At 40.3% G+C, this 13,661-nt stretch overlaps 1 long non-coding RNA gene across 1 annotated transcript in view; it reads right to left on the bottom strand.

Annotated features, from left to right (window-relative positions):
- Window positions 1-7,631, bottom strand: part of LOC143693583 (uncharacterized) — a 28,962-nt gene extending 21,331 nt beyond the window's left edge. The window contains exon 1 of the long non-coding RNA XR_013181419.1: window positions 4,421-7,631. This is a non-coding gene — a long non-coding RNA (uncharacterized LOC143693583). The remainder of the gene's footprint in view (window positions 1-4,420) is intronic.
- Window positions 7,632-13,661: the final 6,030 nt, after the last annotated feature.

Below are 13,661 nucleotides of genomic sequence, written 5' to 3'. Positions count from 1 at the left end.
CAGTACAGCTGCCAGAAAAGCACTGGAATAGTCAAACAGGAGCTTCAGTCATTCCCTCTGGGCTGGGAAGAGAGATATCTTGTCATGTGGAGCTGTTAAGAGAAAAGTAATTAAAAACTAAGGAAAAAAAATAAAAGGAGACCAGCAGGAGTAACCCCTTTAGAACAGATGCTTTAAATTGATGGACTTATTTTCCTTTATGTGGGGAAAGTTGGGGTTTTTTGGAAGGGGGAGGTGCTTGTGTTTCTTCCTTTGCATTGCCTAATTCTTGAAGCTACTCAGTTGCTCAAGAGAGTGCTCTTTACTACTAGATAGACTTTATGGAATACGAAAATACCACTACAAACTGCAGGGACAGTCAAAGGATGGAAGTAGATGTGACAGTAATACTGGATCCCTGCCCATTAAATATATCTGAAAACAGCCTCTGGTGCAGCTGGCACTGGCTAATAGGCAGTTTAACTTTCTCAGCATACTGTTGAGTCCTAAATCTGCTTTGAGCACAGTAAATGGCTCTTGCTACATTGCACGATGTGTTTTATATAAGTAACATTTTCTTTTTATATTAGGTTTCTTCAAAGGATGTTAAATAGTTTAGAAAACTTTCCAAAGCTCATTAAAATCTTGCAAAATCAGTAAATATATTTTAAAATTATGTTCAATGCAATCATTGAAAGCAGTATTACTTCTGTCATGGAGATTAATCCCAAGGTGGATTTACTGTAGTACATTTAAAGTCCAGAGGTCTGAAATTCTAAAACAACACTACTCAATCGGGTGGGAAAGGATGTGCATGACAAAAACACATGTATCAAAAAGACAGCAAAGAAGGCTCTTGTTTTCAGAAGATAATCTTCAAAAATAAGAATGACCTGATCCAGAGGGATAGGGCTTCCTAGTCACCTGCCAACATCAGCTCTGCAGAGCTTTCCTCAGTGACCTCTTCTATTGCAAATCTTTGCCTATCAACACATACTGAGGCTGGAGGGAGCCTCACACCTCAAGATTTTCAGTTGTGGCAATTTAGTGCCAATTCCTCTGCTAGCTGTGACATGAGATCCTCAGAGGGAGATGTAGAAGGCACCTCTTTGCATGTGTTTTTCTCAGTAGCAAGCCAAGACTGGTTTCTGCTCCTCAAAGATAAGCACTCAGAGAAGAGGACAGAACAAACAAGAATGAACAGGAAAAACCATTCAAGCACAGAGTAGAAGAGTAAAATCTGACTTACCAGAGTGTGTTAGTGTGTTACTGCTGCAGACCTGCTATAGACACATAGGAGATTAAGGAGATACAATACAATCCAACCACAACCACTTGTTCTGTAGCTATTTTTTCTTTCCAGTTAAAGAAATCCAAATAAATTCACTTTTCAACATTTTAGCTCTCTAGTAGAGGCTCAGCAGTGGAGGGGAGGCATGGACCCTGTCAGTCTGCTGGGGCCAGACACTCAGCTAGTTGTGGAAGGGAGCACACACACACTGCTTGGCAAGGATGCTCCTTGAGTACAAGTTGCACAAAGCCCACTCTCTGCTCATGGACCAAATTTCATACCTTGAACCATGGACTCAGCCAGACATTTGTTCTTGCTGGGAATATGATTATTCAGCTTTTCTTTGGGTTTGATCTACAGACCCCATGCACAAAGGTAGGGGCTCAAGGCAGGAATGCTTAGAGGTTTCACTTATATAAAAACTGGGATATAATATAAAATTTCACAGAAGGTAAGCAGTACAAATAATCATTTATCACATCAACATGTGAAATTGGTGGTATTAATAGCATGTCTAATAATTTTGTTAACTCAGAAAAGACACCCTGGACTGGTATCACTAATGACAGCACTTCATTGTTATGTAGATGAAGCTTTGACCAAAAAGTGGAGTGGTACTCTTCATACTACATTTTTGTCAAAAAAAGACAAATCTAGCCTTGCTTTTAGCATCTCTATAGGACTTTTTTATCCATAAGATCCAGAACAGTTGGGGCTACCCTTCTGCTAGGTATGACCAATACAAATTTAGCAAGAGCAGTTGCAATGTACTTAAAGATGTAGAGATGACCTTAGGATCCAGCCTCTCTGGATCCATTCTCATCTGCCTGCCACAGAGGGAAATCTAGCCTGACATAGTTGTTCCACATAAAGTGAGCAAATCCTAAATACTACAGTTGTACCCCCAGTACAACTAGTGCCCCTTCTAAACTCCTAGTGCCTCTACTAAACTGCTTAAATACAGTTCTTCCAGAGAAATGCTGACAATAGGAGCAGAAACCATTGCCTGTAATGTGCAGTTAGAACTAGCCCAGAGGTAACCAAAATATCCCCAGCCCCTGGTGAGCACTTCAGACCTGCATGGTTTCCAGCTCAGAGGGAATTCGCAGAGCTCCAAGACTGTGCCAATTGATTTGATGGGCCACTGCAACTTGAAGCCTGCAGTATGTAATATAATAATGTGTTTTCCTTGGGAGTTTAAATTTTGTTCAGCCCAGGCTCTGTAGCTAGTTTGCACAATGTAATTAGCAAAATTTGTTGCTGCAATTGGAGTTTGCAGTAGTGCTTCAATCAGGATATGTGAAGCACAATCGAATCTAATTCATTTTGTCCTGACTGTATGGACTGCAGAATGCTAGTGCAAGTAAAAGATTATGAAAATCCATTATTTTGTCACCAGAGTAAAAGCTCTGCCTATGAATACGTACACAAAGCACACTAGGTGTAAAAACAGCAGCCATTTTACATGGTCACTTCTGGAAAAGCATTTAACTTCACAGAGTGAGAGAATGCAACATGGGACAGTTGTGGGTTTAATTCAGGCAACTATCTTCTGTGATAAAGATCCTTAGAGAGAGGTTCTACCATTTTAATCACAGCAGTAGAGTGGTAGGACTCTGTGTGTAGGCAAGTGATAAATTCAGAGAGCCTATTCTGAGCTATCACATTCCTATGCTCTCACTTTACACTTCTTTTTGCAGCCCTCCATGAGTTAGGATGAGCTATAATATAATATTGACTTAGATAAAGGCAGAATTTGCAGGTGGGGCATGCTGAGAGAGGTTTGTGTATTTTAGGTGGGTGCTCTGTAGCTCAGATCTATTCCTTCACTTCTGACTTGTAAATAGCAAAAACATTTGTTATTCAATTTTCAAAGACAGCATAATGTGTTGGTCTATCACACTCTGTAAGTTGGCTGTCAATAGGAACTTCTGAAACAGCCCACCCCTTCATGGCTGGAAAATACTAAATAGCAACTACCAAAATGTAAATGCTTGCCTTTTGTGTTTTTCAGAAAACAAGAAAGCAAAATTTGAACATTGCCTTTTCCAATAGAGTTTCTTTTATGTGCTGACACTTACAAACTTTTTAAATATCATCACCTTCTAGCTTCATTCACTATATCACCATTAGCTTTGTGCTCTGAATAGCATGGTTAAATCATTGTGAATGCTGTGGTTAAATTATTAATGTTGCCTTGGTTGCTAATCCAATGCTGACTGCTTGTTACTTTGGATTGTGAGGCTGGCTACAGCTCATTGCCTTTTGTCCCTGTCTTCCCAGGGTACCATCTCTAACCAATTACCTAGTCTGATGCTTTCTTCTTATTCTTGCTAGCTTTTCATCTGGCATCACACCAACAGTGCTAATAAAACCTGGATTGGACCTGGAATAGGGAAGCTACATTTTTTTCCATGGAGCAAGCCCAGCTCAGTCTGAAGAACAATAGGCTTCTCTGCTTTGCCATGTCAGACCTTGGCTGAGATACTGAGGTAGACTAATTAATGCTATTTCTGCTACTGTCACCTACACCCAGGGAGGTAAACTCTTACCACATGGCCAAGGTCATGCTATCAACAATTCCTTGTACCCATGCAGGCCCTCTGGATTTGAACCAGCAACCCAAAACTGAGTCAATAGCCTGCACAAATTCCTAGAGCTATCTAATGATTTTGCCATGGATTGTTTCAGCAGCATCCAAAGTGTCACTTAAACCAGTGAAGTCAGTAATGGATCATTTAAAGGTATTTTCCTCTGAACTATTTCATTTTGGTTTTTATGACATTCAGTGTTGTATTGGTATATCTTTAGTATACCTTATATTATACACAGATAATAGATAAGAATTGTTTAGAATACTTTAAACAACCCATCAAAATTAAATGTCTCAGCATTGTATTTGGAATTTTCTCCATAAAAAGTAAAAAAATTCAACTTGTGCAAAATACTCTGATTTATGTAAAACAATATGTTTAATGGACAGTTGGTATTCACCTACTGCTACAGTAGCTAGAGGCACTACTGTGATACATTTATTTGGCATACCATAATACACTTGGATGTTGTTTTTTTAGAAATATCAATCAGTTAATTAGTGAATTAACATTCAAAGGTTAACCTGACATACCCAGAGCATCAAAGGCTACTTACTTTGTGGATCTAAATCTTCTCTCCCTTCTATGGTATCCTTGGGCTTGATTTGGCTGTTCGCTGGCTGATTTGGCTGGATCACAGAAACACAGAATATTAAGGAGTTAGAATGGCCCTTAGAGATTACCCAGTCTCAACCCCCCTTCCATGGGCAGGGCACCTCCCTAGACCAGGCTGCTCTAGGCCCCCATCCAATCTAGCTGTGACCACTGCATCCACAACCTCCCTGGGCAACCTGTTCCAGTGTCTAACCACCATCACAGTAAAGAATTTCTTCCTAATATCTAAGCTAATTTCCCCCTTTTCAGCTCGTACCCATTATTCCTTGTCCTTTCTCTAGAATTCCTGAGGAAGAGCCCCTCTCCGGCTCCCCTGTAGGCCCCCTTCAGACACTAGAAGGCTGCTATGAGGTCTCCACACAACCTTCTCCAGACTGACCAGCCCCAACCCTGAGCTTAGCTCATGTTGGTTAGAACATGGCACTAGTAGTGTCAAGGTTTTGGGTTTAAACCCTGTTCAGGCAATGCACTTCGGAGTTTGACTCAAAAGTCCATGTGGCTCCCTTTTAATTTAGAATATTTTGTTTATTCTTTCCCAACCTGTCATTTGACATGCTCCAGTCCTCTTATCAACTTTATGGCCCTCCTCTGGATTTGTTCCATGTCCTTATGTTGGTGGCACCAGAACTGTGTGCGTTACTCCAGGTGGGGTCTCGCAAGAGCAGAGCAGAGGGGCAGAATCATCTCCTTTTTGCCATACTGCTTTTGATGCAGCTCAGTACGTGGTTGACTTTCTGGGCTGTGAGCACACTGCTGGCTCATATTGAATTTTTCATTATCCATCACCAAGCCTTTCTCTTTAGGGTTGCTCTCAATCCCTTCTCTGCCCACCTGTAGATGTGTCTGTGATCACACCAGGGACACCAAGTAGGAACCTGTACATCTCTTTGTTGAACTTCATGAGGTTTTCATGGGCCCATCTCTGAAGCATGTCCAGGTCCTTCTAGATGGCATCCCTTGTCTCCAGTGTGGCGACTGCACCGCAGAGCGTGATGTCTTCAGCAAACCTGCTGAGGACACACTTGATCCTGCTGTCCATGTCACCAGCAAAGATGTTGAACATTTCTGGCTCCAGTACTGACCCAAGGCACACCACTTGTCACTGGTCTCCATGTGGGCAATGAGCTGTTGACCACAACTCTGGATATCATGGTCCATGCCTGCTTTCCAAACCTTGGGAAGCAGAAGCACAGATGTGCCCATTGCAGTTGCCTTGATGGGAGCCTGTCACCCACGGGGCACTGGAGTCCAGGAGAGCAGAGCAATGAGAGCTCACCACAGTCATCTCCTCTTTGCAAGGAGGTGCTCATGCTAAGAGGGTTGCTTGTGTTTCATGGCCCCATGTAATGCCTGCTTGTTCCTCTCATGTGTCAGGAACTCATGATCTAAGTGGAAGAGGCCTGCGCTGAAGTGATTTTCTATATATGTACTAAATATGTATTTCTTTATTTATCCATACCTATATAAATGTATTTATATAAAATCCTCATTGTATTTAGATGGTTTTTCCCATATTTGAGGAAAAAGATGTTATAGTGAAACACTAAACAGTCTTATTTGCTTTCCCAGATAATGTTATTCCTTGGCATAACTGGGAAATGAAAATTAGCAGCCTTTGTCAAACTGATGGCAGCTAAAGTGCCAGGAAGGAGGACAAGCCACAGCTTCCAGAGCAAAGAACACAAGGCTGCCTATCACCACTATCTCTGCTGCTGTAGAAAGCCACCCCAAAACAGCCCATTCCAGCCCAGCAGAGGCAGCACTCTCTGCCCACCAGCCTACTTGCAATCCCCCTGCGGAAGGCTGATCTCCTGTCCACTCTTGGCAGAAGGCTCAGCAGAGGAAACTTTTGTACCAAGTGTGTTGGGCAAGCCAGGCTGCTGCATTCTGAGTTTGACCCAGAAAGAAAATTAGCAAAAGCAGCAGACAGATGTATTGACCTCAGCTACCATCAAAGATCCCCTGCTTGACATCTGTGTCCGTAAAAAAGGTCTTTGCTGTAGACATTGAAACAGATGCCAGGCCTTCCCGGATCTTTTGCAAGATAGAAGATCTTTAAAGTTGACTGCCTGCTATGTCTTAGATACACCTCTTTATCATCTTGTCTCTATAACAATTTGCTACTTATAAAGTATGATAGCACCAGTAAGTCAAGTAGCTCTTTGCTTTGGCTTTCTTGTGGAACATCTGTCATGGGAAGTCCACTGCTTTCAGTAGTCTTGTCAGAACAACCTTCTGGAAGAGAGTGAGGAGAGCATTTACTTGTAAAGAGGCAGGAACAGGGATTCATCCCAGAGGGAATATTTGTTTTGCCTACACCACAGAAAAAAGCCATTCCTGAAAAAAATGGCTTACAAGGAATAGTTGAATTAATGGTGAACTAAGTTTTTCTCAGTGACAGGCAAAAGCAAAAGATATTTGCTATATCTCAGTCAATGTTATTTGCCATCTGGTAGTAAAGGGTTCATTCCCATCTGTACTGACAGTCCAAGTCCAAGAGTCATCCTGATCTCTGCAGCAAAAGCCATGAAGAGCCTCTCATTGGTGCCAGTGAGAGCTCTGAACTGAGGCTCCTCAGTAGCCCATTATGTGCCAGGTCAGCTCAGGACAGGCCAAACAAATGATCTGCTTTGGGACCAGAGGAGGGAGGGACATTTCTTTGACTCTCTGTTTCTTAAAAAAGAGCAGATAGAACTTTATGGCAGAAAGCAAGGAGAAAAAAAAAAAAAAGAAAATTAATCATTAGTACATAGGATTCATTTATATTTTAGCTCAATTTTACAAGAAATCTGAAGCAAAACTCAAACACTGACTGCCATCAATTAAAAAAAAAATATAATGAAAACTCATGATTTAAGGAATCATGCGTACTGCTTGCATATCAGTTTGTGCCTTCCTTTGCTCAAAGTTGTATTTCTTGCCTGAGTTAAGTGAAAGATACAGAATCCTCAGAAATAATGAAGGCTCTGCATATTTCTTGGCTATCTTCAGAATAAACTTTGGAAGGCTGAGCAGAAAGAGTGAGACCCTGTCAGTGGCTCTGTGGAGAAGAGACAGCAATGTACATTCACACATTTAAACATCAAAGAGTTCATGCAAGAAATAAACATTTTTTAAAATGTTCCAGCACTTAGGGATTTTCCGTCAGAGCTCTAAACAACCACAAATTCAAATCCATAGGAAAACCAACACACTATATCAACAGCTTACAGAACAGCTTCTCCTGTTTTCTTTACACTTTTTTTTATTTCCATCCCTAAATGTATTACAAAAATGAAATGCATATAATGTCCCATTTTTCCCCAATTTTCTTTCTTTCTTTCTTTCTTTCTTTCTTTCTTTCTTTCTTTCTTTCTTTCTTTCTTTCTTTCTTTCTTTCTTTCTTTCTGCTTGCTTGCCTCCTTCCTTTCTTTCTTTCTCTACTCATATATTTTCAAAACTCAGCCCATGTACAAATGAAAAAAAGATCATGAAGTTCTGTCACTGGTGCTTGCTAATTTTTCTGAAAGCAAGAATTGCCTTGACAAGGAAGACAGTAAAAACTGAGATTTGACATACAGGAAATCTTTTTTTAGAGTAGGAAAAAGCTAAAATTTCTAAGAGAAATAGGAAAATAAAATGCTTTATTTCAAAAACATTCATATAAATTCCCTGACAAGAAACTAATTGATAATTTCTCTGTTTTGATGTTTCAGGCAACATGACTGAAAGGTCCAAGAAACTTGGTCATTAAGTGAAGGCCTCGTTTCATATTCAAATGCAAAAACATCCCCTACAGTATATTTCCTATGATGGGTTGCTCTTTTTACGCATATAGTTATCAGTGACACCTGAAATATGTGACTACAGCTTTCAGTCCCTTTAGGCAGTTTGTTACAAGTATGCATGTTGATAATGGCTAGCATGTATTTATATCTTACTTCCCAGAGCCCAAAAGGGCACCTTGGTCTTTCCCTATAAACAGCACTTAAATACAGTTAATGGATGCCAGCAGCTGCTTTGCCATTAACTTCTCTTGGGCCAAGAAGGCAATGCAGACTTTAATTATGCAGGTCATTGTGGAAAGCATTCCCAGAGCCCGGTGAGATATGTCTTGCTTATTGGAAATTTTGTGTTTTCACATATCTGAATACGAGCCAGGGTTTTTTTCCCTCTGCTATGAGGATAGGAAATTCACATTTGGGCCAAGGCATAGACTGGGGTATTTAATTAACAGTATACCCAGCTCCTGTTTTTCTGTTCTTCTGAGTGTTTTTTCTTTCTTCTTTCCTTCCTTTTTTTCTTCTCCTTAAGGAATAAGAATATCTCTTGCCTTAAAAGTAGACTCAGTTTTTCAAGACCAGCTAATCTGGGTAGTTTGGTGAGTTTATTTTCTAGGAAACAACAAAATGCAGAGTGCAAATGGAATTGCTTTAACAGCTAGCAGGACAAAATCTGTGTGAAATTTCCCCCACTGTCTCAGCTGTTCTCACTGTATGCCAAATCACAGTTTCAGATGGCTGAAATAGATTAATCTCTCCAGTCTTTGATTTGGTTGCTACAGAGCCCCGTACTTCACAAAAACAAAAGCTCCTTCCACAGTCTTATACAAATTCCAGAGAATTTGGATTAACAGATTAAAAGCATACAAAGCTTCAGAAAACAAGGGTACATATATTTAAAAAACATAGTCCTGTGCCAGCTAACATGGCTCCCGCCAAGAAGTTTTTTTTGGGAAAGCAGACAGTGTGATCCCATGGTTGACTCATAAGTCCCTTTACTCTCATTTTTCACTGATTGGGGAAAAAAAAAGTATAAATTTGAATCTCTTAATGTCAGGTATAAGCAGTTCACCTGTCCAATCTGAGTATATTTCAGCCTTACAGATTTTATTTCTAAAGCAGCTCTTCTTGTAGCCTGCCAAAGTGCTGACTGGCATTGATGTCCTCTATGTGCCTTTCCACTCACATGGCCTCCTCTGCACCCCTCCTTTGGGGTAACTTAAGCACTGCAAACCACAGGGGCACTGGGACCTCCCAGTTCCCTCTTGTAGTCTGAAACTCCAGACTGGTGATGGACAACAACATTAGTCCTCACACCACTGCATGGTGTCAATCCTGACATTCAGGAAGCCCACAGGATAAAGCATGCCCTGTCTTTACCAGCTTGTGGAGGGTAGCTGGGCATTAGAGAGCTCCCAGAGCCTGGGACTTTAACAACCTCCTAAAGATGAGTGAGGAGGAGTGGTGTTCCATGGAGCACCCAGGCAAGAGCTGTAATTGCAGGGGAGTGGTATGGACTTCCCAGCAGTGTGTAACCTTTGGTTCAGGAAGCACCACCAGTGATTGTCTCTGCCCCCTCTCTTTCACAAGCTCAGAAGTGCGTCCCTTGAGCGCTGGACGTGTATCGGCTTCACATCAATGACCACAAGCAGCCCACACCCAGCTCCAGTAAGTCTCTGAAGTTTGTCTACTGGCTATGAAGCATGTGATTTCTCCAGATATCCTAGTTTTGGGGTGGTTTGTTTTGCAGTGTCCCTTCACCAGCTCCATTTCAAAAGGTTCATCCCAGAGCCCTCAAATAAAAGTGACTTCTAATTATTATCTATCCATATTGGATTTGAACCAGTGACCCAGAGATTGGATCTGAACCAGTGACAAAGAGATTAAAGGAGCCATTCCTGATCCCATGACCCATCTCCTGAGTCCAGCAGTCCCTGAAGAATGTGATTCATTAACTGAACTGCTTCTGCTGACTGTATTTTTCCAGCACCTCATAACCTACATGAAATTACAATATTTTTCCCATTCTCACTCTGTGTATGTCACATATTTACTTACACCAGTTATTTTCCTAGCTAGCCTCATAGGAGTTGTGTAAATGGCATTATCAAAATTGCATCTCCCTGATTCATTATTTCCAATTTTACAAAATAGCTGAGTTAGTAAAGACACTATCAAAGGGGTTTTTAAATAAACATGCTTAATCTTCTGGAGATTAAAAGAGATAGTATGGGTGACATATAATGATTATTTTACCCCAAAGCCATCAGAAATACAACGTACAAGAAAAACACATCAAACAAATAGGCACAATAGAGAGCATTTCAATGAGAAGATAATCACACTTCAGGATTTGCTTCAACTCAGTGGCCTAAATATTGCTCTATATGTATAATAACATGAAAGAGGAATACTAAAAACTTCTAGATTTATACTCACAGTCTGCTAAAAAAATGAACTGCAATAATATCTAAACTCATTTATTTTCAAATTAATTATTAGAAGTTCGATCTGATAACAGGCAAAAATAAAAATAATTTAGGAAGCGACAAAATAAAAAGGAAGGTGATCAATTTCTGGCACGATGCAAATTTTGATTGATAAGAGTAAAATGATTAGGCAATGTGTCTCTAACCAGATATCAAGAAAATTACACTGACTGTCTGATTATCTTAACATTTTTCACAGAAAATGTATGATATGCAGAAGAAACTCATGGCCTGCCAATGTAGAAACTCATGGGAAGCAGCATAGATTCAACTTTGTAGAGAAGGAGTTCATTTAATAAATCACAAATCCTTCTGCTATTCATCCTGGCTGCAAAGGGATAGCTGATGCAGAATAATGCCCAATTTTCATACGCTGTGCTGGACTATTAGATATAGAGATGCTATTAGGTTTTGTCCAGATCCTCTGTTGGTGTAACTGGCATAAATCAACTGCAGTTAATTGAGCTATGCAGATTTACCCTGGTAGCTGGGAGAAAATCACATATTCATTTACAGCATGCCTGAGAAGCCTGGAGAAGGGTATTTTAAGGCATACCATGTTCTTTGAAGTGAGGAGCCTGATTAACTCTTTCCAGCAGATGCAGCCACTTTGTGACTAGTGGCTTTTCCACTGACTATATATGTGGACTCATATTCCAGAGGGCCCAAGCTTCCTGCCAGATTTTCAGAGACAAGATCTCACGTCTACTGTGCAATTATTCTGTTAATTAAGTTTTCACACATTTCAGTCATGTGCACTGTGACATTTCATCTGCCCTGAATCATTCTATGAGTACAAAGAGACAAAGTAGGAAAAAAATTCAGAGATGGTACCTGTCTATATAATTACAGCAAAAAAAATGTGGATCATAACTCTTGCCAGCTAATTTTCCTTATTGCCAGGACTAGTCCATAGTCTTAGTAAGACACAATATTTTCCAAACAGCTGAAGCCAATGACCCGAAAGAGCCCTGGATTACTCAGAGAAGGTTGCTCTGCTTGAGGAGAGAAGGGCTTTTTTTGATCTCTCTAAAAGAATGGGCTAAAATCCACTCTCTTTGTCCCTCCCTCCCCAATCCCTTTGCTTTAATACATTTTTCTAGGACAGCTTCAAGCACTGCAATTTCAAATCCACCCCTCTAATAATGTTTGCTTACCTAGTGTTACAATAAAAACCTCACCTCAGGTAAGGAGCCCCGCCACAGATCTTCTTATCAGTCATCACCTATGAACAGAACATGCTGTGTTCACATCAGCATCAGGAGAGAAGTTAAGTAGGTACCTGCCTTCTGCTTGAAGCTTCAGACAATAGAGTTTTACTCTGTTTGACTTCTTTCAGCCCAGGCTGTATGACAAATGCATTAGACATCAAGCAGTGGGCAGGCTCACAGCTGCTGCTGGAAAAGCAGTTGTTACTGAGACTGTTTCACTCTGGGGCAATGCTCAGGTCTGCTTAACAGCTGAGAACATCAAGATTCATCACTGCTGGGTTGCAAGAATTTCTCCTGTAATTGAGCACAATATTGACACCAAGTTAGTGTTGGATCAGAGCCCCAAATATACAGAATTCCCAATATATATTTAGGCTTAAATACAGGGAAGACACGTATATATGACTTACTTCAGTATAATATCAAAATTTAATTTTGCTGCTTAGTACCAATAGTTCTTCTCAGAAGTAGTAAAATACATCATACTCTTGTTGGCATAAAAAAAAAGAAAAAAAAAACCAGAAAGAATACCAGTTGTTTTATATTCAAACACAACAGTCACATATTTGCATTGACATGAATGAGCAAGGTTTCTTAGTCATTGCAATGGGAGCTTGGATGAAAGAAACAGATCTAAAGGCTTATTCTACCACCTTTTTTTAAGACTGCCTGCAAGGTACTTTGCTGCCTATTTTTTTTAAGCTTATCAATATGTATTTCAGAATTTCTTACTTTTATGTTTAACACATCTTTTTTAAAAGGGAGCATGATCACTTTGTAAGGACGCTACTCAGATATACAGTGGTACAAAAAGGCAGCCACAGACTGGGAGGAAAGCTTTTGAAAGCCCTCGGGAAGTGACAGGGGTGGATAGCAGATCTTTCCAGAGCAACTCAATCCCTGGTACCTTCCCATTATACCCAGCTGGTGTTTATTGTGGCCTTTCACAGGTGCCAGATAGTTCTCTGGACTAGGATACATCAGTGCTAAGGACAAGCCCAACATTGTATAGTATTACAGTCACTCATCAAAATGAGAGCTCTGAGGTCTGTTTTCCCCTTAAGAAAACCCTTGAGTTCATTTATCCCACCTTTTAATCAGGTGCCACTTCTCTTTTGACTAAGGTTTAACCTAAGGGAAAATCTGAGTACAAGCTGAGGGAAAGAATCCTACCTTTTTGTCAAAGAAGAGTGGTTTGTTCTTGATTTCAAGCATGAGGCAGTTTGATCTTAATAATATTGTGCTATAACCTCCTCTCAAATTAGGACATTAAGAATCCCTCCACTTTTGTTTCTGCAGGTCTTCAGCAGGTGGTTCTGGTTGGAAATATGATTAGCAGCCTGTACAAAAAACATGGAGCTAAGAATAAAAGAGGCAATTAGGGTTACATTCAGGTGAGCACACCGCTCTAAAATAGTACGAATTTCGATAATTATACAGTTCAAGGATAATGCGTATCAGTGCCTCCCTTGAGAATGTTCAGTTCATCTCCTGGTCTTTATTTCTAATTAATCCTTGACTCCTTTTGTAGGTTAATACAATTAACAATAGGGATAAACTCATTGTAGTGTATAGCCAATTAGATTTATAGAGCTTTCTTTTTCCTTGCTATGACCATCAGGGGTCTGAAGAAACCCTCTTAAATCAGTCTTAGTTTCAGCACTAGTCAATGACATGCACGCTCAAACACCTCTTTTTAACCATGCCGAGAGTACCAAAGA

The sequence above is a fragment of the Agelaius phoeniceus genome, chromosome 3, assembly GCF_051311805.1.
Source record: "Agelaius phoeniceus isolate bAgePho1 chromosome 3, bAgePho1.hap1, whole genome shotgun sequence".
Taxonomy (NCBI): Eukaryota; Metazoa; Chordata; class Aves; order Passeriformes; family Icteridae; genus Agelaius; species Agelaius phoeniceus.
This window is presented reverse-complemented; position numbering and strand designations above follow the sequence as displayed.